General features: G+C 41.6%; 3 pseudogenes; 1 reads left to right on the forward strand and 2 right to left on the reverse strand.

Moving 5' to 3' along the window:
• Positions 1–3961: 3961 nt before the first annotated feature.
• On the reverse strand, positions 3962–8081 carry LOC136460007 (uncharacterized; annotated as a pseudogene).
• Positions 8082–8155: 74 nt separating this feature from the next.
• On the forward strand, positions 8156–12532 carry LOC136461408 (CSC1-like protein At3g54510; annotated as a pseudogene).
• A 438-nt stretch (positions 12533–12970) lies between these two features.
• On the reverse strand, positions 12971–19491 carry LOC136460008 (flowering time control protein FY-like; annotated as a pseudogene).
• Between the last annotated feature and the right edge of the window lie 1575 nt (positions 19492–21066).

A 21066-nucleotide genomic window follows, 5' to 3' on the forward strand; every position in this document is an offset into this window, starting at 1 on the left:
AGACTCTCCTTTGGTACAAGATTGTTGATTGAAATTTGATGCCGTTTTTATCTGTCTTGCAGCTTGTGGTTCGGCTGGAACTAATCATGATCTGAACTTCTGAAGTTTCTAATTCGGCAGTTGCTTCAATTTAGTGCCAGAGGATTGCTTACCACCATTATTTTCTTATCTGATTGATAGTTGAGCTACTAGGAGCTCGCTGAGTTGGGTTAGTGGAGGGCCTAGGCATGTACATATGTCTCGTGTGCTCAGTTTAGTGATGAGAAACGAGTGTAGGAGACCAGCACACTGGCAAGAACGTTGAGATGTTCCTTTAGACAGATTAATAAAGCTCTTATTAACCACATTTCTTTCCCGGTTCGGATGCTGGTCATATACATGGATACAATAACTTCAATTTCTTTGTCCTGATTCATATGAATATTCCATTGATTTTCTTATCAGTATCTCGTATAACTCATTTTGCCATGCCCGATTTCCAACATTTCAGTGATACTGAACAGCTGTAGTCCAATTTGACCCAATTGTTGATTTCTGAATATCTGAATATTTCTGGTGCTTTATGATCATTATGAAGGTACTATATAGGACACAAAGATAACTGATGAAGCTAATTATAACAGCCCTACTCTGGTCCTGGACTGAAACTGTAGACCATCACAGATTGGGGTGTAAGCAGTCTGCTTGTGCTGATAAAACAGATGGGCCAAACCTGGCACGGCCAGCAAACCAAAAGATTTGTACTCCTGTTCATTGGTGAACACTCCGAACAGGCTTCCTAGGAAAGTTTAAACACATCTTGGAAACCCTGATGAATTCAAATGCAAGTCAGCAAATTTGTACGGCTGGTGTGTGTTTTTAGATCAGGAGGAACCAATCGGTAGAGAAGATAAGATGTTCATCACCAAGAATGAATGGCATTGATGGATCCAAAAGTGCATCCAACGGATGAAAGTAGATCAAGCATTGAGGAAATACTCCTAAACGGCACCAGTATTGAAAACACAACTACTCCTACACAAGTAGGCCGTGACAACTTCAGGTAGATGAAACGTTTCAATTTCAATTCAGGCAAACATTAGACACAACGGATACAAGGTTTGATGCTCCCAACAACCATAACGAACTGAAAGAACGACACTCGTCTTGCTGACCATCGCTCACATGTTGTGCGGTCAAACTCCCGTGGACCATTCAGAATGTCAGCATAAAACGATACAATAGGCCATGGCAACTTCTGGTGTAGTTGAGATTTTAAAAAAAAAAATCACGCAGGAGAGTTGCCGACTATATCTATGGCCCTAAAAGGGTCAAGCACCAGTGATTATGAAATCCTCTTTGCCTTAGGCAGGATATAAGAAAAATCCCAATTTATCTTATCATAGTTTTTTTTCGAAAAATGAACGGCATTGATGAATAAACATAACCAACGCAACGGATACAAGGTTTGATGCTCCACCAACCATGATCTGAACTTCTGAAGGTTGTTGATTGAAATTTAACGCTGTTTTTATCTGTCTTGCAGCTTGTGGTCGGCTGGAACTAATCATGATCTGGACTTCTGAAGGTTCTAATTCAGCAGTTGCTTCAATTTAGTGCCAGAGGATTGCTTACCACCATTATTTTCTTATCTGATTGATAGTTGAGCTACTAGGAGCTCGCTGAGTTGGGTTAGTGGAGGGCCTAGGCATGTACATATGTCTCGTGTGTTCAGTTTAGGGGGTGTTTAGTTCCACCTCCTAAATTTTAGTCGTTGTCACATCGGATATTTGAACACATGCATGTAGTATTAAATATAGACTATTTACGAAACTAAATACGCGGATCGAGACTAATTTGCGAGACGAATTTATTAAGTCTAATTAGTCCATGATTTGACAATGTTGTGCTATAGTAAACATGTGCTAATGACCAATTGATTAGGCTTAATAAATTCGTCTCGTGGATTACTGAGGACTTCTGTAATTTGTTTTTTTATTAGTATTCGAACACCCCATGCGACACTCCATATGACATCTGATGTGACATCTCTTAAACTTTAGTTCCTGCATCGTGATGAGAAACAGGTGTAGGAGACTAGCACACGGCAAGAACGATTGAGATGTTCCTTTAGACAGAGATTAATAAAGCTCTTATTAACCGCATTTCTTTCCCGGTTCGGATGCTGGTCATATAAAGGGCGTACCTAGTGCAGAGAGCTCCCGCTCTGTGCGGCTCTGGAGAAGGGTGTCAGTGGCAAGCCTTACCCTCGCCTGTGCAATGCGAGGAGACCTGCGACTCGAACCCGAGACCTTCCGGTCACAGGCGGTAAGACTCTACCGCTTGCACCAGGCCCGCCCTTCATGTTGGTCATATACATGGATATAATAACTTCAATTTCTTTGTCCTGATTTATGTGAATATTCCATTGATTTTCTTATCGGCATCTTGTATTGAAGAGCTGCAGTCCAATTCGACCCAAGTGTTGCTTTCTGAATATCTGAATACTTCGGATGCTGTATGATCGTTATTAAGTTAAGGTACTATAGTAGGACACATAGATAATCGATGAAGCTAATTGTTTACTGTTAACACCCAATAACAGCCCTACTCTGATATTGGACTGAAACTGTAGACCATCACAGATTGGGGTGTAAGCAGTCTTGTGCTGATGCAAACAGAATGAATGGCATTCCTGATGAGTTTGTACTCCTGTTCATTGGTGAACACTCTGAACAGGCTTCCTGATGAGTTTAAACACATCTTGGAAACCCTGATGAATTCAAGTGCAAGTCAGCAAATTCGTACGGCTAGTGTGTGTTTTTAGATCATGGAGGAACCAATCGGTAGAGCAGATCAGATGTTCATCAACAAGAATGAATGGCATTGATGAATAAACATAACCAAAAGTGCTTCCAATGGATAAAAGTAGATCAAGCATTGAGGAATACTCCTAAACGGCACCAGTATTGAAAACACAACTACTCCTACGCATGTAGGCCGTGAAAACTTCAGGCAGATGAAACGGTTCAATTCAGGCAAACACTAGTCACAACGGATACAAGGTTTGATGCTCCCACCAACCATAACGAACTGAAAGAGTGACACTCGTCTTCCTGACCATCGCTCACATGTTATGTTGTCAAACTCCCTGTGGACCATTCAGAATGTCAGCAAAAACGATACAATAGACATGGCAACTTCTGGTGTAGTTGAGAGGTTTCTCTCTCTTTAAAAAAAAAACAATGAAGCAGGAGAGTTGCCGACTATATCAATGGCCCTAAAAGGGTCAAGCACTAGAGTGATTATGAAATCCTCTTTGCCTTAGGAAGGATATAAGAAAATCCCAATTTATCTTGTCATAGGCTTTTTCGAAAAATGAACGGCATTGATGAATAAACATAACTAACACAACGGATACAAGGTTTGATGCTCCACCAACCATAACGAACTCCAAGAGCTGACACTCATCTTGCAGATCCAACCACCGATCCGTTGTGAACTAGTAGTAGAAGCAGGCCACCGCTGACATGCCATGCTATCAAACCACCATGGACCATTCTGAATGTCAGCTTCAAACGTTACAATAGGCCATGGCAACTTCTGGTGTAGTAGACGAGGAGGGTTTCAACTCATCAAAATTGAGTATATTTCGGTGGAGTAAAATTCAGTTCAGCATAAACACCGTTACAGTAGGCCACAGCAATTTCGGTAGGAGGGACTCTATGCAGAAACCACTTTTATGCACGTCAGTGCAGTGTGTACTTAGTGATAATTTTTGCGCATAAAGATGAGAAAAACAGTATATATATCTCATAGAAAGACCGGCAGGTAACGAGAGCTTCAAACCTTCAACCATATACGCGTAGAGTGATGGGCATCTGCTTCCATGACATTGCAGCCATACCACATTGTTATAACTTAGATAGAATTAAACCATGAGAGATACTAAGAAACTACCAGAATGCTTTGAGCCTGAGGCTTGTATCAAGATTTTCTTTATACGAGTAATAGTTACAATTCACAAAAGGGCAATATGATCAAAATATGGAACAACAGGTTTTACAGTTACATTCTAGGTCTCTGAAGTTCGAGCCTTCTGAGTATCAGATCCTTTGAAAACAAAATCGTTCATCTATAGCCCAGGTAGATGTTCAATAATCTGAAAACTCAATGTGATTCTGCCAGACTTGGAAAGTTCGTAGACCGTAGTGGTTGAAATTCCAGGCCAACTTGTTCATGAATCTCATGCAACCTCTTCACTTACCTTAATATCTGAGCATTCATGCAACAACAACACAAGATCCTTTGATAGGCTTTTCATCCTATTTGATTCTGTAGATCCATCTGAGGTTGATGTTACATGTGATCCTGATCCCTCTGAAGGACGATTGCTCTGGCACATACTCTCATGGAACATCTGAAGAGCGTCATCTGCTGATATTTCTTGCACGGAGCTGTGCAGACCCTGTAATTTTCCTCTACACTGAACATCCGGCACCAGTTTTTCTTTCAAGCTGTCAGGAAGACTAGCTAGTGCACTGCTTGGAAGGACCGACAGATTAGAAAAAAACTAAAATCAGAGGGGACACTAGAAGAGAATGGTAATACAAGGAAATCTATTCTTGGAAGGATATGCACCTGGAAACCCCGCGAACAAGGCCCCACTTGTAGCCAACGTTTACAGATTGCCTGAACCCAACATTGAAGCCTTCCTGAGCAGAGTCCTTCTGCCCTTCTGTTATACCATCCCGACAGCCCATCTAGAGTGAAATCAAAAGAAAAAGATTTTAAACATTTCTGCTATCAACAAAAACTGCAGAAGAGTAGTTAGCATTAACAACTGTGTTCCAGATAAACTCTAGGTTAATTAATACCTTTTGAAACTGGTTCTGCCTGTGGATCCATTCTCTGTCTAAGGTAGACGCATGCCCATGAGAATCTGAAACATCTTCCCATACATCATCTTCGTCGACAACGGCAACATCACCGCCATTAGCTGGGACAAAGTTTTGCATAAATAAATCAACTAAGTTCAGACACGATATAAAACTACTGCAAGCAGTACTACTAATTAAGCAAACAACGCATGGTTATGAAAGCACACGGTTGCCCCCTTGTCAGGGATACGCACCATACTGGGCGATTTCTTTGTCACCTGATGAAGGCGCTGCTTCTACGCTCAGCTCCCCCGTGGAGGCGGTGACGCCCTCCGCATCCCCGGGGCTGGCCATTCAGAAACTCCAACCTGCAGTGCGGGGCTGCGGGCGGAACGCCGCACGGTGGGACGCCGAACGCAGATCTGCAGCACCAGCAAGCAAGACCGGAGCGCGAAACAGCAGGAGAGCCGAGGGAGAAGGAAGGCGCGGAGGAGAAGAGAGGCGCCGGGAGCGGAGGCGGAGCCGCCGGTCGGGGCTGCGGCACGGGAGTTGGGCGGGGATGCGAAGCGGCGTGCGGAGACGGGAGATGCCACAGGTAGGGCTCAACCTCTGGGCTCCTCCTCCTCATGGGCTGTTCCTGGGCTAAGTTGAAGACTTGTCCCTAGGATTTGTTGGGCCCGCCCCGGGCTGCAGCCCCCAGCGCTTGAGCCCTGAGGCGAGACCGCGGGAGGTCAGAAATGCTCACCGAGGAATAACGGCTACAAGGCGTTTGTTGCAAGTCATTACTAGTATCCACTTATCCTTGCATCTTCATTCTTTACAAACTACAAAAGAACAGTTTAATTTAATATTTTACTGATGTCTAGAGTCAAATCACAAATGGTTATTCTCCGGAACGGAACATGATGTTGTGAGAAGTACAAATCAGCAACAAGGAAAACATAACCAAATGCGTAATACTAGGGAAGATTCGACAAATTAGGTGAGGGAGGGAGCCAGGGAGGCCTATGGAATTACATGTCTTTTGACTGCATAGAAGTAAAATCCTAACTGAAATCTGCAGGTGAGCAGCAATCATCATGCAGAGAAAAGGAAGAAGGAAAGCAAAGTATTGGAAATGCTATTCAAGATCATGTCACCAAATTTCTTCTACAGTATTGTCCTGTTGTATGGAGTTTTTTTTCCCCCGCTAAACAGTGTCGTATGGAGTTGTATATGTGACCTATTCACATGTGTATTTATACATAGCATCATGCTTACAAAGGCAAAAGGTTAATCAAGAGGGTTGGGTATTGAGATGACACTATGCGTTGAATCTCACTAGTTCAGCTTTTTGTTTGGATACTCCCTTGGTCCAAAAATGGTTGATCCAATCCTCACATTCGTGCTACCCATTTCAATCTGCATAAATTTGACATTAGTTAATGGAACTCCAGGAGTCCTATCGTGTGCAAAAAAAAAAAAAAAAAAAACAAATTCGTGGTCTGGTTTCGATGTTCCTATAATATATTACAAACCGCTTGCTCGAAGTCACCAGACATTCCCATGGAGAGTTCAAACTGTTCTGCTGGTATGTCAAGGGCCTTGCAAACTTCAAGCTTACAATTCACTAATGCCTGTATTCAAAGCACTTACAACAGGTTATGAAAGCCAACACAGATTGCTCGTTGTCGTTTGTGATGAAGTAAGACTGGATAAGCACCTTAAAATTTTCTGGTGTTGACGAGTAGTCTTTCATTCCTATTGTCATCAGACCTGAAAATATTAGGTGCTGGACATGCTAGTTTCACATGCTTAGCAAGGTCGACGCATCTGGAGGGGTCGATTCCAGATTTAGCTGAACAAAAGAAAACGTTTAGTCCATGAAACTGCTATTGCAGAATGATAAGCTAATTATATGAAAGATAAATGTGAACATTGCAGAATGATAATGATTTGAACTTGGCCACAAGCTCACTTGTAATTTAGGGTATGCTTCTGAAGTAATAAACTGATTTCTCATTTAGCAAAATTAATTGCAAAACCAATTAATAGCAATAATAATAATCTATCAGATCAAGGCAAACAAGGAAACAAATAGCACAAGTGCTTTATCTGGGTAAATTAATCAAGAGATAAGAGTTCTGATTTATCAATATTGATTCTGCACTCACATTCTTCTCCACTAGTGTTCACTTGAACCAAAACTTTCAAAGGCTCCCTTCCCAAACTGTTGACAGCTCGATCTAGGTGGTTAGCAATCTGAAAAATGTAGACTCTATGTGTTAATAAAGAAATCCACAATCGTAGGTAACAGGTACAAGAATTTGAATCTACATAACAACTTAACAAGCGTTAAGCTATATATTAGTCTTCATCTTTTGTACAGACATGAGATAATAAATAATAAAAGGAACAGTACTTGTTGCTGATTGCTTACCTTTTCATTATCTACACCCTCAACCATATCAAGATTTGGAACAGTAGCTGAAAAAAAAGAAAGAGACAAGGCTTAGCTGGCATTCTGGCAATACAAAAGAGAGATGATGTCAAGAAAAACACTATGAAAGAATTGTATTGATATTACTCTCATCATTTTCATATACTGTACACTGCTTAGTAAGTATTACTACCAATTGTCATGATGGTGCTAAGCAAGAACGGCTTTCCAGTACTAACTATTCATTACAAGGTGACGCAAGTGGCAAGCACTAAATAATCATAACATTTAGAACTTCAGTTTCTAACTACTTCTGAACAAACCAGCTTTTCTTCTTGATATACCTAACAGCGGTTTCACTTTGTTGCTCTGCAGGTGCCCGATAAAGTGCCACCGGACATCTTCCGGAAGCTGCAAACACGGTAAGATCGAGCAAGTCATTTCACTCCATTTCCACGCGATGGATGCTCTGCAAGTGCAAAGTTGAAGAGCGAACGACGCAATCGAGCTGGAGACAAGATCAGGACCTGGGGGGCCTTGGTTACGAACTCCTGCACGTAGTTCTCGCCGAAGCAGCGGTGGCCCGCGTCGTAGAGCTGCCGCAGCATCGAAACTGGCTTGGTCTTCGCCACCGCCACAACTCGGACCGCCTCCGCAGCGCGCCCCGACCGCTCCGCCGCCATCCCCGCCCGCGCCAGCACGGCTCGCAGCACCGCCGCGGCAGACACGGCGGCCCCCTCCGCCGCAGGCGCTGCCATCGTCCCCACCACTCCACCAGCCAGTCAGCCACCACCTCTCCTTTCTCCTCCTCCTGCCTTTGATGCTGGTGGAGTGTCGCCTTCCCCGCCTCATCACAAGACGAAACAGGCCGGGCCGGGCCGCGTAGCCCAACGCACAAGGGGAGGGCTCATTAAAGGGGCATACCCCGTGGGCCTTGACAGGTGGGCCAAGTTGTGGCAATGCCCATGCGGTTGGAGGAATGGGGTTGCGGCGGCGCCAACCAAACGCGTCGTGCTCCGGGGAGGCCACGTGTCCCTCGAGGCTCCTCCGGCCACCACGTCGCCGCCCGCCATCGACCACCGCACTAATCAGCTGATTCCACCGGTGGGAAGCTGATCCTCCGCTGCTACTAGCGCAGTGCCCACGCTGGTGCAGCGCGCGTCGGATCAGCTGTGTGTGTGAGGACGAAGAAAAATGGACGCGGAGGGGTTGCTGGCGTCGGCGGCGATCAACCTGGGGCTGGCGCTGGTGGCGCTGTCGCTATTCTCCCTGCTCAAGAAGCAGCCGGGGAACGTGCCCGTTTACCGTCCCCGCCGGATGGCGACCGGCGATCTTGGTGCTGGTGGTGGCTTGCTGCCGCTCGGCCACGGGCGACTAACCCCGTCGTTCCGGTGGATCGGCGCGGCCTTCCGGCTCTCTGAAGAAGACGTGCTGCGTCGCCACGGCCTCGACGCGCTCGTCGTCGTCCGCCTCTTCAAGTTTGGGTACGCGAAGAGCGGTCGTAGGATTCATGAAGCTCTAGAAGAGTTGAATTGAATGACACGCATTTAATTTTCACCAACTGATCTTCTCTTTGTTATGACTGTTAATAATCTGGTCGACGATATCTCCCCGTTCGATGTGTAGGATCAAGTGTTTCAGTGTTTGCTCGATTGTTGGACTAGTGGTCCTTGCTCCAACAAACTATACTAGTGAAGGTCGAGCTGATATCAGAAGATCGAATTCCATGGAACTGTTCACGGTTACCAATGTAACACGGGGATCTAATAGGTTAGCTCTAGTCTGCATATTTTCGTTGTATTTTCACATTCGAGGTGTTCCTTTCAGTTCGAGTACTGTTTCAGTTCATATATTCAGCAATGTTGGCCAAGAAAGGCAGGTCACGCACTGTAAATTGCTCTCTGATTATATGAAATGGTGTTTAGTTTATTCTGATGTAATACAGTTTATAATGTAGCTAGAATCATGTTAATAAATTGGGAAAATCAGAGTTTGAAAGGTATGGCCTACCAAGTGGAAATTGTGTTGACTTCGTAACTGAAATTGTTTATGTTGTGCATGACAGGCTTTGGGTGCATTTTTCATGCCTTTGCTTTATATCCTTTTATGTGGTATATTTGCTTCATACGGTGAGTGATTTTGAAAACCTTTCAATCAATCCACTTGTTCTTTTTTTCTTTTTTCTTCAAAGATGTTGTTAGTATCATGGTTAAGGCCCAATAAATGCTTAACCAGTCTCCTTGTTGTTAGTATGTATAGCTATTCTATCTTTCATACAGAAAACTGGAAAACCCTGCATTTTCCGTTTTTAAATTAAGAAAACAGTATTTTGGTGGCATGGGATTAGGTTGTTATCTATTTAATTATTATGCCAGCAATTGGAATATCAAAGCAGATTATTGCTCTGTAATCCCAAAACAAAGATTTATTTTATTTTGTGTCAGTTACTTATATCCGTCACTGAAAAGTGTAGCCTTGTGCACATTAACTATAAAGCTCAGTAGGCGATTTGGTTAGAGAAGTGTTGGTTCATCATTAGTTGACGCTACATTGTTGAAGCATGGATAATCCGGATGGTGTCATTGAAATCTTCAATTTGATTTGAAGCAGTAATACAGCAAAATTACTATGAGAAGAATTGAGCACTTGAAGTATCACTACAAAAGACATGATCAATACACCATTTTGGTTCGAGGAATTCCAAAATGTCCAGATCATGGAACTTACGGGTGTTATGTTGATCACTTTTTCTCAAAGCATTATCATACATACCAATCATACCAAATTGTACATGATATAGGAAACATTGAGGCGTTGCAGGTGAGTAGATGAGGACCGTGATTCTGATTTGTGGCTGACTAGCAGGTTATCAAATCATAAAATGTGATCATATTTTCTGAACAGCGCACCAGTAAAATTATGACCATCAAAGTTTCCATGCTACTGTTTGTCACACATTCTTTCTTAGCATTATGGAAAAACAACTGCAGACATTACTAGTGCATCATCCTTTTTCCAATGCAAAATCTATACAGAACTCAACTTTTTTTTGTTCAGTCAAATTAAACTTAGCATGATAGTGTTTTTTTATTGGCTAGTCGTGTAATCATCATTACAGAAGTTGGCATCCTCCATTGAGAAACGGATACAGAGGAAAAGAGAGACCAGAAAATGTAATCTTTTGGGACGGATTTGGAGCAAGTTTAGGCCCCGTTTAGTTCCGAAAATTTTTGGCTTTTGGCTACTGTAGCACTTTCGTTTGTATTTGACAAAAATTGTCCAATTATGGACTATTTAGGCTTAAAAGATTCGTCTCACGATTTCTCGGCTAACTGTGTAATTAGTTTTTTTTTTCGTCTACATTTAGTACTCCATGCATGTGCCGCAAGATTTGATGTGACGGGGAATCTTGAAAATTTTTGGTTTTTGGCTTGCATCTAAACGGGGCCTTACTTTAGACGCAACAAATATTCACAACCATGAAGAAACACTGAAAAATGTGCAAGAGACTATCCGCCTCCTACAGTGTGAAAATATGCTTAAAAAAAAGGTAATAATTGTGTATCATTTACTCCATTTGCTTGTGCCAAGGGTATACCTTAGTAGTTTATGTAGCACAACAGACATATCGGTATTTCCATAAGAAGTTTAATATTAGTTTTAACTCTAGGAGGTACCTGTAGCTTTTGTCTCATTCAAATCCCGGTTGGATGCTGCCCAAGCTGCGGAGATGCAACAGCTTGTCAATCCACTGTCATTGGTTACAACTTATGCCCCTGAACCAACTGATATAATATGGAAAAATTTGTCCATTCCATTTTGGCGCATGGCTATGTACAAACTTGGAGTCTTCGTTGCTGCGTTCCTGCTAACAGTGTTCTTCACCATCCCTGTAACAGCCGTGCAGGGGATAGTGCAATTTGAGAAGATTAAAAGGTGGTTCCCACCAGCGAGAGCTGTGCAACTTATGTGAGTGCCAGAAACTTGAATTTAATTTTGGTTCAGTTGGCACTTGTGGGTATAACAATGTTGCTATATGCGAAATTTATTGTCTTGCAGACCGGGTTTGAATTCTGTTGTGACTGGGTATCTTCCGAGCATGATCTTAAATGGCTTTATTTACTTGGTTCCTTTTGCGATGCTTGGTATGGCTTCATTTGAAGGCTGCATTGCCAACAGCCAAAAAGAAATTAAGGCCTGCAATATGGTCTTCTACTTCTTGCTTGGAAACGTTTTCTTCCTCAGTATTCTTTCAGGTTCTCTACTCGATCAGATAGGAGAATCCTTCGAACACCCAAAGAACATCCCTAACCGTCTTGCAAGTGCTGTTTCTGCACAGGTAACTGCAAAGAAGATTGATGTATCACATTCTTATTTCTTGAAATAGCAGATGCTACGGTGTAAGCTTCAGGGAACATGGAGCATACCCTTATTTTTTTCCTACTTCCTTGTGATGCAGTCAGATTTCTTCATCACATACATTTTGACCAACGGCATGTCAGGGTTCTCTTTGGAGGTTCTTCAGTTTGGTTTGTTAATATGGCAATTTTTAAAGGCGCATTCACTTGGACACAGTGAGGAACCATATCTTTATGGCTTCCCTTACTTCCGAGTCGTGCCCATTGTTTCCCTTGCAATATTGATTGGAGTGGTCTACGCTGTAGTTGCACCCCTTCTACTCCCGATCCTTTTGATATACTTTCTGCTTGGTTATGCCGTGTACATCAATCAGGTAATTTGTTCAGTTCACATGATCCATTGTTGTACAGATATCAGTTTCTTTGGAGTTTAGTATGAGTCATTCCAACAATACACAACTCTTCTATCCTACTTTGTGAATTCAGATATATACAACCTGTGGTCAATATCAGTTTGATGATGTTATCAATAGCTGGTTAACCTAGGTTGTCACTGATGGTGATTTATGCTATACAGATGGAAGATGTTTATGAGATCACATACGATACATTCGGACAATATTGGCCCAACATTCACCACTACATATTCCTATCAGTAGCACTCATGCAAATCACGATGATAGGACTGTTTGGGCTCAAGTCAAAGCCAGGAGCTTCCTTCGCCACAATTCCCTTGCTTGTGTTGAACATTCTTTTCAATGAGTACTGCAAGGGCCGATTTCTTCCAACTTTCAGCCATCGACCAGTCCAGGTACATTGATTCCCTCCTTAAAGCATATTAGCTTTGTACAGTTCTTGTGTTGTTCTTCCCTTATTAGGTCCGGTGCTTCTACTAAATATGATTCGCAAATTGTCATAACTAACCTTGTGATCGCTCTTGGATATCTTCATAAGGTTGCCAAACAGAGTGATGAGCTTGATGAGGCTGAGGGTATGACTGAATGCAATGTGGACAATGCAATTTGCGCTTATAACCAAACGAACAGGCCGATGCCACCATGGATGCGTCCGACAAACCTGGAATCTAGTTCTGTGCAGCCTTTGAATGTTTGATCTGTTTTGCACGATAGAACCATGCACCAGCAATACTGGTGCTGATGTCAGTTTTGTTGTTTAATGTAAACTATGAATTTTTTTTGAACATCCTGTGTCAAAAGAAAGCACATGCAATATATTTCATATTGACCACTGCAGGTGTCGCCTTAGTCTGTCAACTCGTAAAGTACGCACAAGCATAGGCATTACGATGATAACTGGCACAAGTTCAGTTCATGTTTCTCAAAACTGCGGGAAAGAATTCTCTATGTTCCACATTTAAGCAGCCGACAAGTAATGGACACAATTCGAATTACAGTATAAATGAGGCACTGACCTCCCAGTCGTAAATCACAGCACGAGATAGCAAAAATCCTAGCTGCCTGAGCAAAAATCGGGCAGAAATCCCTTGAATTTGCGGGAGAGTCTAGACATGCTGATATTGCTTGAGATGGATTACATGTTACAAATTCAGTGTCACGGAGACCTCTAGGTTCAGTATAATCCTTGTTTTGCTCCAGGTCACTGTGGTGCCGAGCCTCCTCGAGGCGGAGGGTGCTGTGGTGGCGGCGGTGTAAGGCCAACATTGCCCATTCCCTGCAGCAATCAGCAACACCAATGCTTCAGTTAATATAATCAATTTATAGTAAATGTGGCTAGATAATGCAGAAAGTTTAATAATACAGACGACTAAACCAAGTAGCCTCTAGGTATGACAAAATCAAGATGCAACATGCAGGCTTACCTGGTAAGAGCTTAGACCGGGAATGGATGTCATTTGTCCTTGTGGAGCCATTTGTCCCTGAGGACGATTATACATGCCACCCATAGGAAAATTTTGTATGCCAGACGAACCTGATGCTCCTTGGATGTTTCCCATCCCACTCGGGAACCCACCCATTGGGGGTACAGTACCAGGAGGCACAGAACCAGGATGCATCTGATTTAGACCCATCATGTGCTGTGGCATTTGAGGCATCATCTGACTCTGTGAACCTTGCATTGCCTACAAATATTATAATTGTCAAATACAATGTCACAGTAGCTGTAATTTACCAAGGAGCACAAAGAATCCAAATATATTCTAATCTGGTTCCTTTCATGTAACATCAAATTAAACAGTGAGTTCACAGTAACATAGAATCATGCAACAGGCAGTGTTGTGGAAGAAAAGTGTACAGTGATTCAGGTTTTGGGGACTAGAAAACTTACCATAGCAGTTACTGCATGTTTTCGAACCAACCAGTCAATACCCTTATTTTTTCTTTAAAAAAAAGGATCCAAGGTAATGCAGTATTATTCATAAAAAACAAGTTCACTGAAAACATTCTTTTGACGCAAACTTGCAATGGTTTGCAGACGAGGCATTTGGTTTTCGATTATCACTTATCAGGTAAGATAAATAGAGAGACAGCACACGTTAAGTAAACAGTTATGTCTCCCTCAGTTTGATAAAGGTATGAACAGTACCGTTGGGTGAGGCATAGGCGGAAGCGGTGGGTTCACTTGTGATGGCACTGATGGTCCACCCATTGGTGGAAGCTGGGGAAGAGTAGGCCGAGATCCTTGTGAATGTGAAAGCATGTGAGCTGGTGGCTGCAGTTGGGGCATGTTTGGAGGTGGTGGCCGAGTAAACTGGGGATGTTGCTGCTGAGGCATCTGTTGATACTGTTGCTGCTGCCCAAGAAGTGATGGATGAGGACCTGGTGGCAGCGGGGGTTGCCCAGGTGGAAGACCCGGAATAGATGGCCTCTGCTCTCCATCAGATCCATCAAGAGACTGGCCTGCCAAGGTCATTGCAACCCCAATGCCAGGGATTGTACCTTCACTGCGTGACAATCCAGGAGCAAATGGTCCAGGCGTTATTGGAGGTTCAGGCATCTGGAATCCACCCATACCACGAGCACCAAAAGCAGCATGTTGGTCACCATAACCTGAAAAGGTGATAATCTATGCATTAAGAATTCCTTCTTTGGAAGGAAAAGGTCACAAAGCAGCACAACACACCATTAAGCACCTGTGTCTGTGTGAAGCAAGTAATAGACAAGAATAATTATTTAATCTAACTAAATAGTGATATTCGAAGGCATGTGTGCATACATGTACATGCAAGTGCAAGAGTATCTGTCTACTAATATGTTAATGTTTTAGGACCAAAACGGGATAAATAAGATGAAATAACAAGCTAAATTCAAATTAAAGGCAACCTTGCATCTGGCCATTGTTGTATCTATCACGGGTAAGATCACCAGGCCTGTTTCTACACCAGAACTTTGTAGCATGATCATTTCCCCCACTACAAAAGAATCAAAGTGTAAACGACTTTTAGTGAGTTCACATACAACTAAAGCATTAAACAAATAAGATCACACAATGCACAGGAAATTGTATTCGAGAAGAAATTCAGATTATGTATGCATAACAGTACAATCTAAAAAACTATGCAGAACAGAAAAATAAGCAAGCAGCATATCGGAAAGTGTTAAATTACAAAATTCAAAAGCAAGCCAAGTACCTGCAAAGTAGATAGCCTACAGGATGCCACGAAAGATCCCAGACACTACTGTCATGTGCGTTACTTATTTCAACCTGTGGAGCTTCATGGCTGCCAAATAAATGAAACAGCTTGTTCATCAAGTTGAGACTTGCGACATTATTCTCACGCCACAAAAGATGTAAAAAGTTGTGCATCGATTTTGGAGGGTGAAAAGAATTGAATAACTTAGCACAAAGTAGCAAACTCCTAGGCTGACCAAGATCAGTAATTTCAATAATGCTATGGATATCTTACCCGACCGACCAATGAAATATAGCTCCATCAAAGCTCCCACTAACAAAATATTCTTCATGAAATGGATGCCATGCCAATGCTGTAAAAATGAAGGAAACGAGTAACCAAATACATATTCAGTACAACCTTGGCAAACAAGAGTGAGCACCGTATTTTCCTAGAAAATTTTTAGCCACTGTTCTAAGAATCATAGAATGTATGGTTACAGTGAACAAATGAAATGCTACATCTAAAACTTGTGTCAATTTTTGAAGCTTAAATATGTGAAGGAACATATAAAAATCTTGACATTGTAACAGTTATCTAACCAGTGACGTCCTTAGTATGCCCACGGAAGGATTGCAGCTCTTTCATGGATCTAATATCATACAGCTGAAAAATGAATTAGCAATAGAATTAGCAAGTGCACCAAAAGTTAATAATTTACTGGCATCAGAAAACAAAGTTATTGATCATTTGATCACAAGGATGGATTGACCCATCTCCATAGACATCACTAGAATTTTGGTTATAGAGTGTACACTGCCATCCGACAATTCTTTGAAGACAACAAGAAAAACAGACCAAGGTACAAAAGTACAAGCCACAGACCTTAATAATCTGATCCTTTGAGGCAGTCAGTACCCAGTTCCCATTCTGATTCCACTTCACACAGTGCACAATATTTTATGACCATGGCTGCAGATATAAATCATAATGTAACACAGATCTTTAAGAATTAACAAAATATGGAAGTGGCAGGAATACCGACAATGAGCTCAGCTCTCTGCCACTTTTTGCATCCCAGAGTTTCACAAGATAGTCTTTGCCACCTATGGAGCACAGAATTGAATAAGTTCCACATGATTGAACACATTGAACAAGTACAAACATATACTAACCTGAAACCAGTAAAGACTTTGTAGGATGCCAATCGACAGTTTTAACATCCCAACCGTGGCCTGGCTGAGTTGAAGGGAAATTCAGGTCCATTTGACGAAAAAACAAAGTCATATCACATAATAACTTCAGATGATGAGATGTATGCCAGATTAATATTTGCAAGAAAAAATTAGCAACATTACCAGTCAATGACTTTTCCTCTTGGCATCTTGCGAAGTCCCAACCTTCACGGTTCTGTCATCGGAGCAGGAGCAGAACTTCAAGTCTGTTCTGGAAAAACTGTTTGAAGGACATGTTTTCAGCACACACCACACATTGAACATGAACTTTGTAGCAAACAAGAAAAGGTGCATCAGACAGCCATCACCTTAAACCACGAACCGATTCTCTATGAGCTGTTTTATTCACTTTGACGTTGTTCATGTTACTTTGCCAATACCTGGAGAAGAATTCAAAAGGTTCAGCTGAAGGGTTAAACAATGTAGGAAGGTACAAAAACGAAGGGACGCGTACTTGATTGCGCCACCTATCATCGCCCGTCACCATCCAGTTTTCATTGTGACTCCAAACCATTGATCTCACAGGTAGATCATGAGCCTGATTGTCAGGTTTCTCCAAAAAGTAAGTTAAAACTACCAGCATTTTAAGTCCACAAGTAATTAATGTGGAATACCTGAAGGATCATTTCAAAGTTAAAAGATTGCCCATTCCATAGCGTAAATTCACCGCTTTGTGATCCAGTGATAAGTCGACGGCCTGTAGGGGTCCACTTTATCCACAAATAAAATTGTATTATACCCCAAGTGGATGAAAATAATAAAAGTAGATGTTGATTGAACTGATGATTATGCTACATAATTGACAATAGTCAACGCATTAAAATAGCCAAAATTAATAAGACAATACAGTTTCTTGACAATATTTACTTGGCTGGTACTAATAAAAAAAAGGGCAGACCCAGTGCCGGAGGCTCCCACAGATCATCTGGAGCAATTTTTACCAAGATCACAAGACAAGGCTTGGATAAATTTACCAAAATGCAATAGTAATTTGCATGTAGCATTGCAATTTTGAAATTCTGACTAGTCATCAGTCCAGGATATAAGTGGTAGATTCTAATATTGTGTTCTTGTTAATCATGAATGGCATATCAATGAGCATATTTATCCAAGGGCTCTAATAAATAACAACTTCACAATACTAATTCGTAATCCATATGGTTGAAATATACACCTAGAGATGGATTAGATTTCATAGAAATCCTGATAGAGCTAGCTTCGCAGTCAGAAAACGATAATAGTTTTGAAGGAAAGCAATAAGATTTCAGTAAGTGGAAGAAAGGCTTCAAGATGATATTTTGCTGCAATCATGTAGGATAAAAGTGTCTCTCAGATGGCTCAAGTTTCTTCTATAGTGTATCTCTACTTTAAGAATTTTTTTTCCTTTCCTTTTGCCACCATACCTTCGTAGAGCATTTATTTATTTTTCATATGTATATATCATGGCATACATAAAAATATCACTTGGTATTGCATTTATGTATAATGAACAGCAAAGCCATTGCTTCTGAGAAATACAAGTATGTATAACAGCGAAATGTTCAATGTGGACTATTGGGAAAGCAGAAAAATAGGTTTTCCAATACTCAGTTACTCACCAAAACACAGTTAATAGAGCACCGGTTCTTATTGATTGATGAATGTACAAATTTGGCAGCAAAACTTGTGGAGGGATTGTCTGGATATGCGACAGATGGTAACATCTGCAATTGTCACAGCTATCAAAATATGTTTGTAACAAGAAGTAGTCATCAAGATCTTTGATTAGTTATTAGGATTAACTGGATTTTCTGCATAACATAGAGTACACTATCCATGCTAAGATTAATAGACGAATTACTAGCATGATAATCATTCGTATGCACTGTTTTATCGAACTTTGGTATTATGGTGCACAATAGTATTGTGTCCATTGTATGCTAGCTAGATGCACATTTAACACTTTAATCCATAAGAATTTCGTATAACATCTGATTGCTCATGGTTTCATACAGATAAAGGTATTTATCATAGCATAGGTACTATCTTCTAAAGCTTAAAGTCTTAAACCAATCAATATTCATAGCATAAGCAACTACTGCTCCATCTTTTTAATATATTGCGAGTCAAGGAACATACATCCAGGACAGCAGCTGGAGTTGGCTGCAATGTGAATCTGTCCCTAGCGTCCCGCTGCCACATGCGAGCCTGCAATTGTACATAGTGGAAGTCAGCACTACTGATGGGAAGGAAACTGAGCATGCATTACAAATTCAAGCCAAGATTTAAACACAAACAGAAAAAAAAACATAAAGGATCAACATTTCGGAGCGCTCCTAATCCTAAATAAACCCTGTATCATTATGGATATCCAAACATAAAAAAAAATAGCAATCCACAATACCTGAACATGACGGACAACACTGCTTGTGTAGTCCACTGTTCGTCGCTGGACAGGCTTCCGCATCCTTTTAGCACCAAAATTGTCACCATAAGCTGCAGAGAAACAAAATTACAATGTGATTTGTGTAGTTATGATAAGATAAGGAGGACCAAAAAGTCTACAGTTAAATCACAAGGAACTCCCCGTATGTTTAACTTGTAAGTGGCAGTTTAGCTCACACTCTTGAGTTAAGACGGACTGACAGTAATAAGGCAATACCTGCAACCTAATATAGGCATCTAGCTACTCTTCTCCTGACCCTAATGGAACAACGACTACCAATGAATGAGATGTTTAGCTGTTACCGTCATAAGGAGGCTGGTGCTGCTGCTGTGGCGGGGGGCCCGGGTGTGCGGCGTAGTCAGACGGAAGATTGGTGGAGGACGACGCGGACAGCTGCCGCATCGGCGGGCCGCGGTAGAACTCCCCGCCGCCGCCGCCGCCTCCGGCCTGGGGCGGCGGGTGCTGCGGCGGAGGTGGCAGCTGCTGTTGCTGCTGCTGCATCATCTCCGCCGGTCGCCGAGGCGGGGCTAGGGTTTTGGATCCGTGCGGCGGGAAAGGGGTCGGCGGCTTCTGGGACTTCGGCGTGAGTGAGCGGGGTGAGACGATGGGTTCGGCTGTCCATGAGCCGAGGTCGAGGGAGCCTAGTTTCCCAGCTCGAGCTCAGCCGCTAGCTCGAGACGACCGACGGCGCGTGTTTTCGGATGGCTCGATACAGACTCGGCTCGAGTTATAAACGAGCCAATCTTTGAGTCGGGGACTCGGGGGGTCTAGCCCCGTCTAGACCATCTGTGGTGTGAATGTGGGCCGACTCACTCAACTCAATTCATACGCCATGGAGCCCAAACATATTTGGCTTGTTTGCAACCAAATCTTTTTTACAAAAAAATTCTTACAATACTACCCAGGTATTTTATTTTTCACACAGATGTGCATTTTGGAAAATGGTATGACGACTTATTTTTTAGCACCTCGATGTCGGGACAACAACACCGTTAAATCCCAAAATAAATTTAAAAAATACTTAATCAATGTCATTAGAATATATTTTCATAATTTACTTATGTGGAGTAATGAATATTAGTATTTTTTATTAATCAAAATCAAATTAAGATAATTTAACTTTAACCAAACCTACAATTGTATTTTTTATTGTATATTTCTTGGGACGGAGGTAATAGTTTTGTATCACTAAAATTTTGAATATGCAGAGAAGGAACTAGGATTTTCGGTATATACAACTCTAGTCAGATTCAACCAAAAAGATGACTTCTTTAAAGAGGGAAGACTGATTTAAAACAATATTGGCCAGAGGTGGCATAGTTCTCTCTATAAGTAACCATGGTGTCTATTACTTGGCCAGGTCAAAAAAATATCACTAAAGATAATATTTAGTCAATACATAAAAATACAATCATTAAGAACTTTTAAATTGTTCTGCAAGATAAAAAAAAAATAGTTCTAAATTTGTAAGCTATATGCATGCGGAATTCTTTTGGAAAATCATGGCAAAATCTCACAAATGTGAAGGATTTGACAAGAATAGTACAATATTAAAGAAGAAATTAATTATCTACTTCTTCTGTCCAAAACAAGTAACTCCTAAAAACTTTAAGATAGACTAAGGACGATGGCGAAATAAACATGCATTGTTATTTTTTTTTATTTTTTGGAGGATTTCTCTTGGATTTCATAGTTACCGTCTATATGCACCTATGATTAGATTCTGCATTAGGAACACAGTGTCCTATGTTCTTGTAGAATGTTATATTTGAGATATGTTTTAAACATCAGACAGATATTTATTTTGAGACGCGACGAGTAGTTTGCAAAACTCAGAAAATGTCATTCAAATGCTAGAAAATAATTTTGGAAAAAAGAATGGCAGTTACATTGTCATTTTTTATATAAATACATTGTCATGTGTTTACAAGTGTATCCAGTTGTATATTAAGGCCCCGTTCGGCTGGTCTGAAGTTTGGCTTGTTTGGCTTCTTTTTTCAGCCGGAACAGTATTTTTCTCTCACAACATTTTCACCCAGAACAGTGTTTTCCAGCCAATTTCAGACCAGCGAACGGGGCCTAAGGCCCCGTTTGGTACAGATTCTTGGCCGGCTTTTGAATCCGTTTTTCGGCTCCACCTGCCAAACGCCTCTGACCTGCTCAGATCTTAGGAAGAAG

This window comes from Miscanthus floridulus, chromosome 6 (genome assembly GCF_019320115.1).
Source record: "Miscanthus floridulus cultivar M001 chromosome 6, ASM1932011v1, whole genome shotgun sequence".
Classification (NCBI taxonomy): domain Eukaryota; kingdom Viridiplantae; phylum Streptophyta; class Magnoliopsida; order Poales; family Poaceae; genus Miscanthus; species Miscanthus floridulus.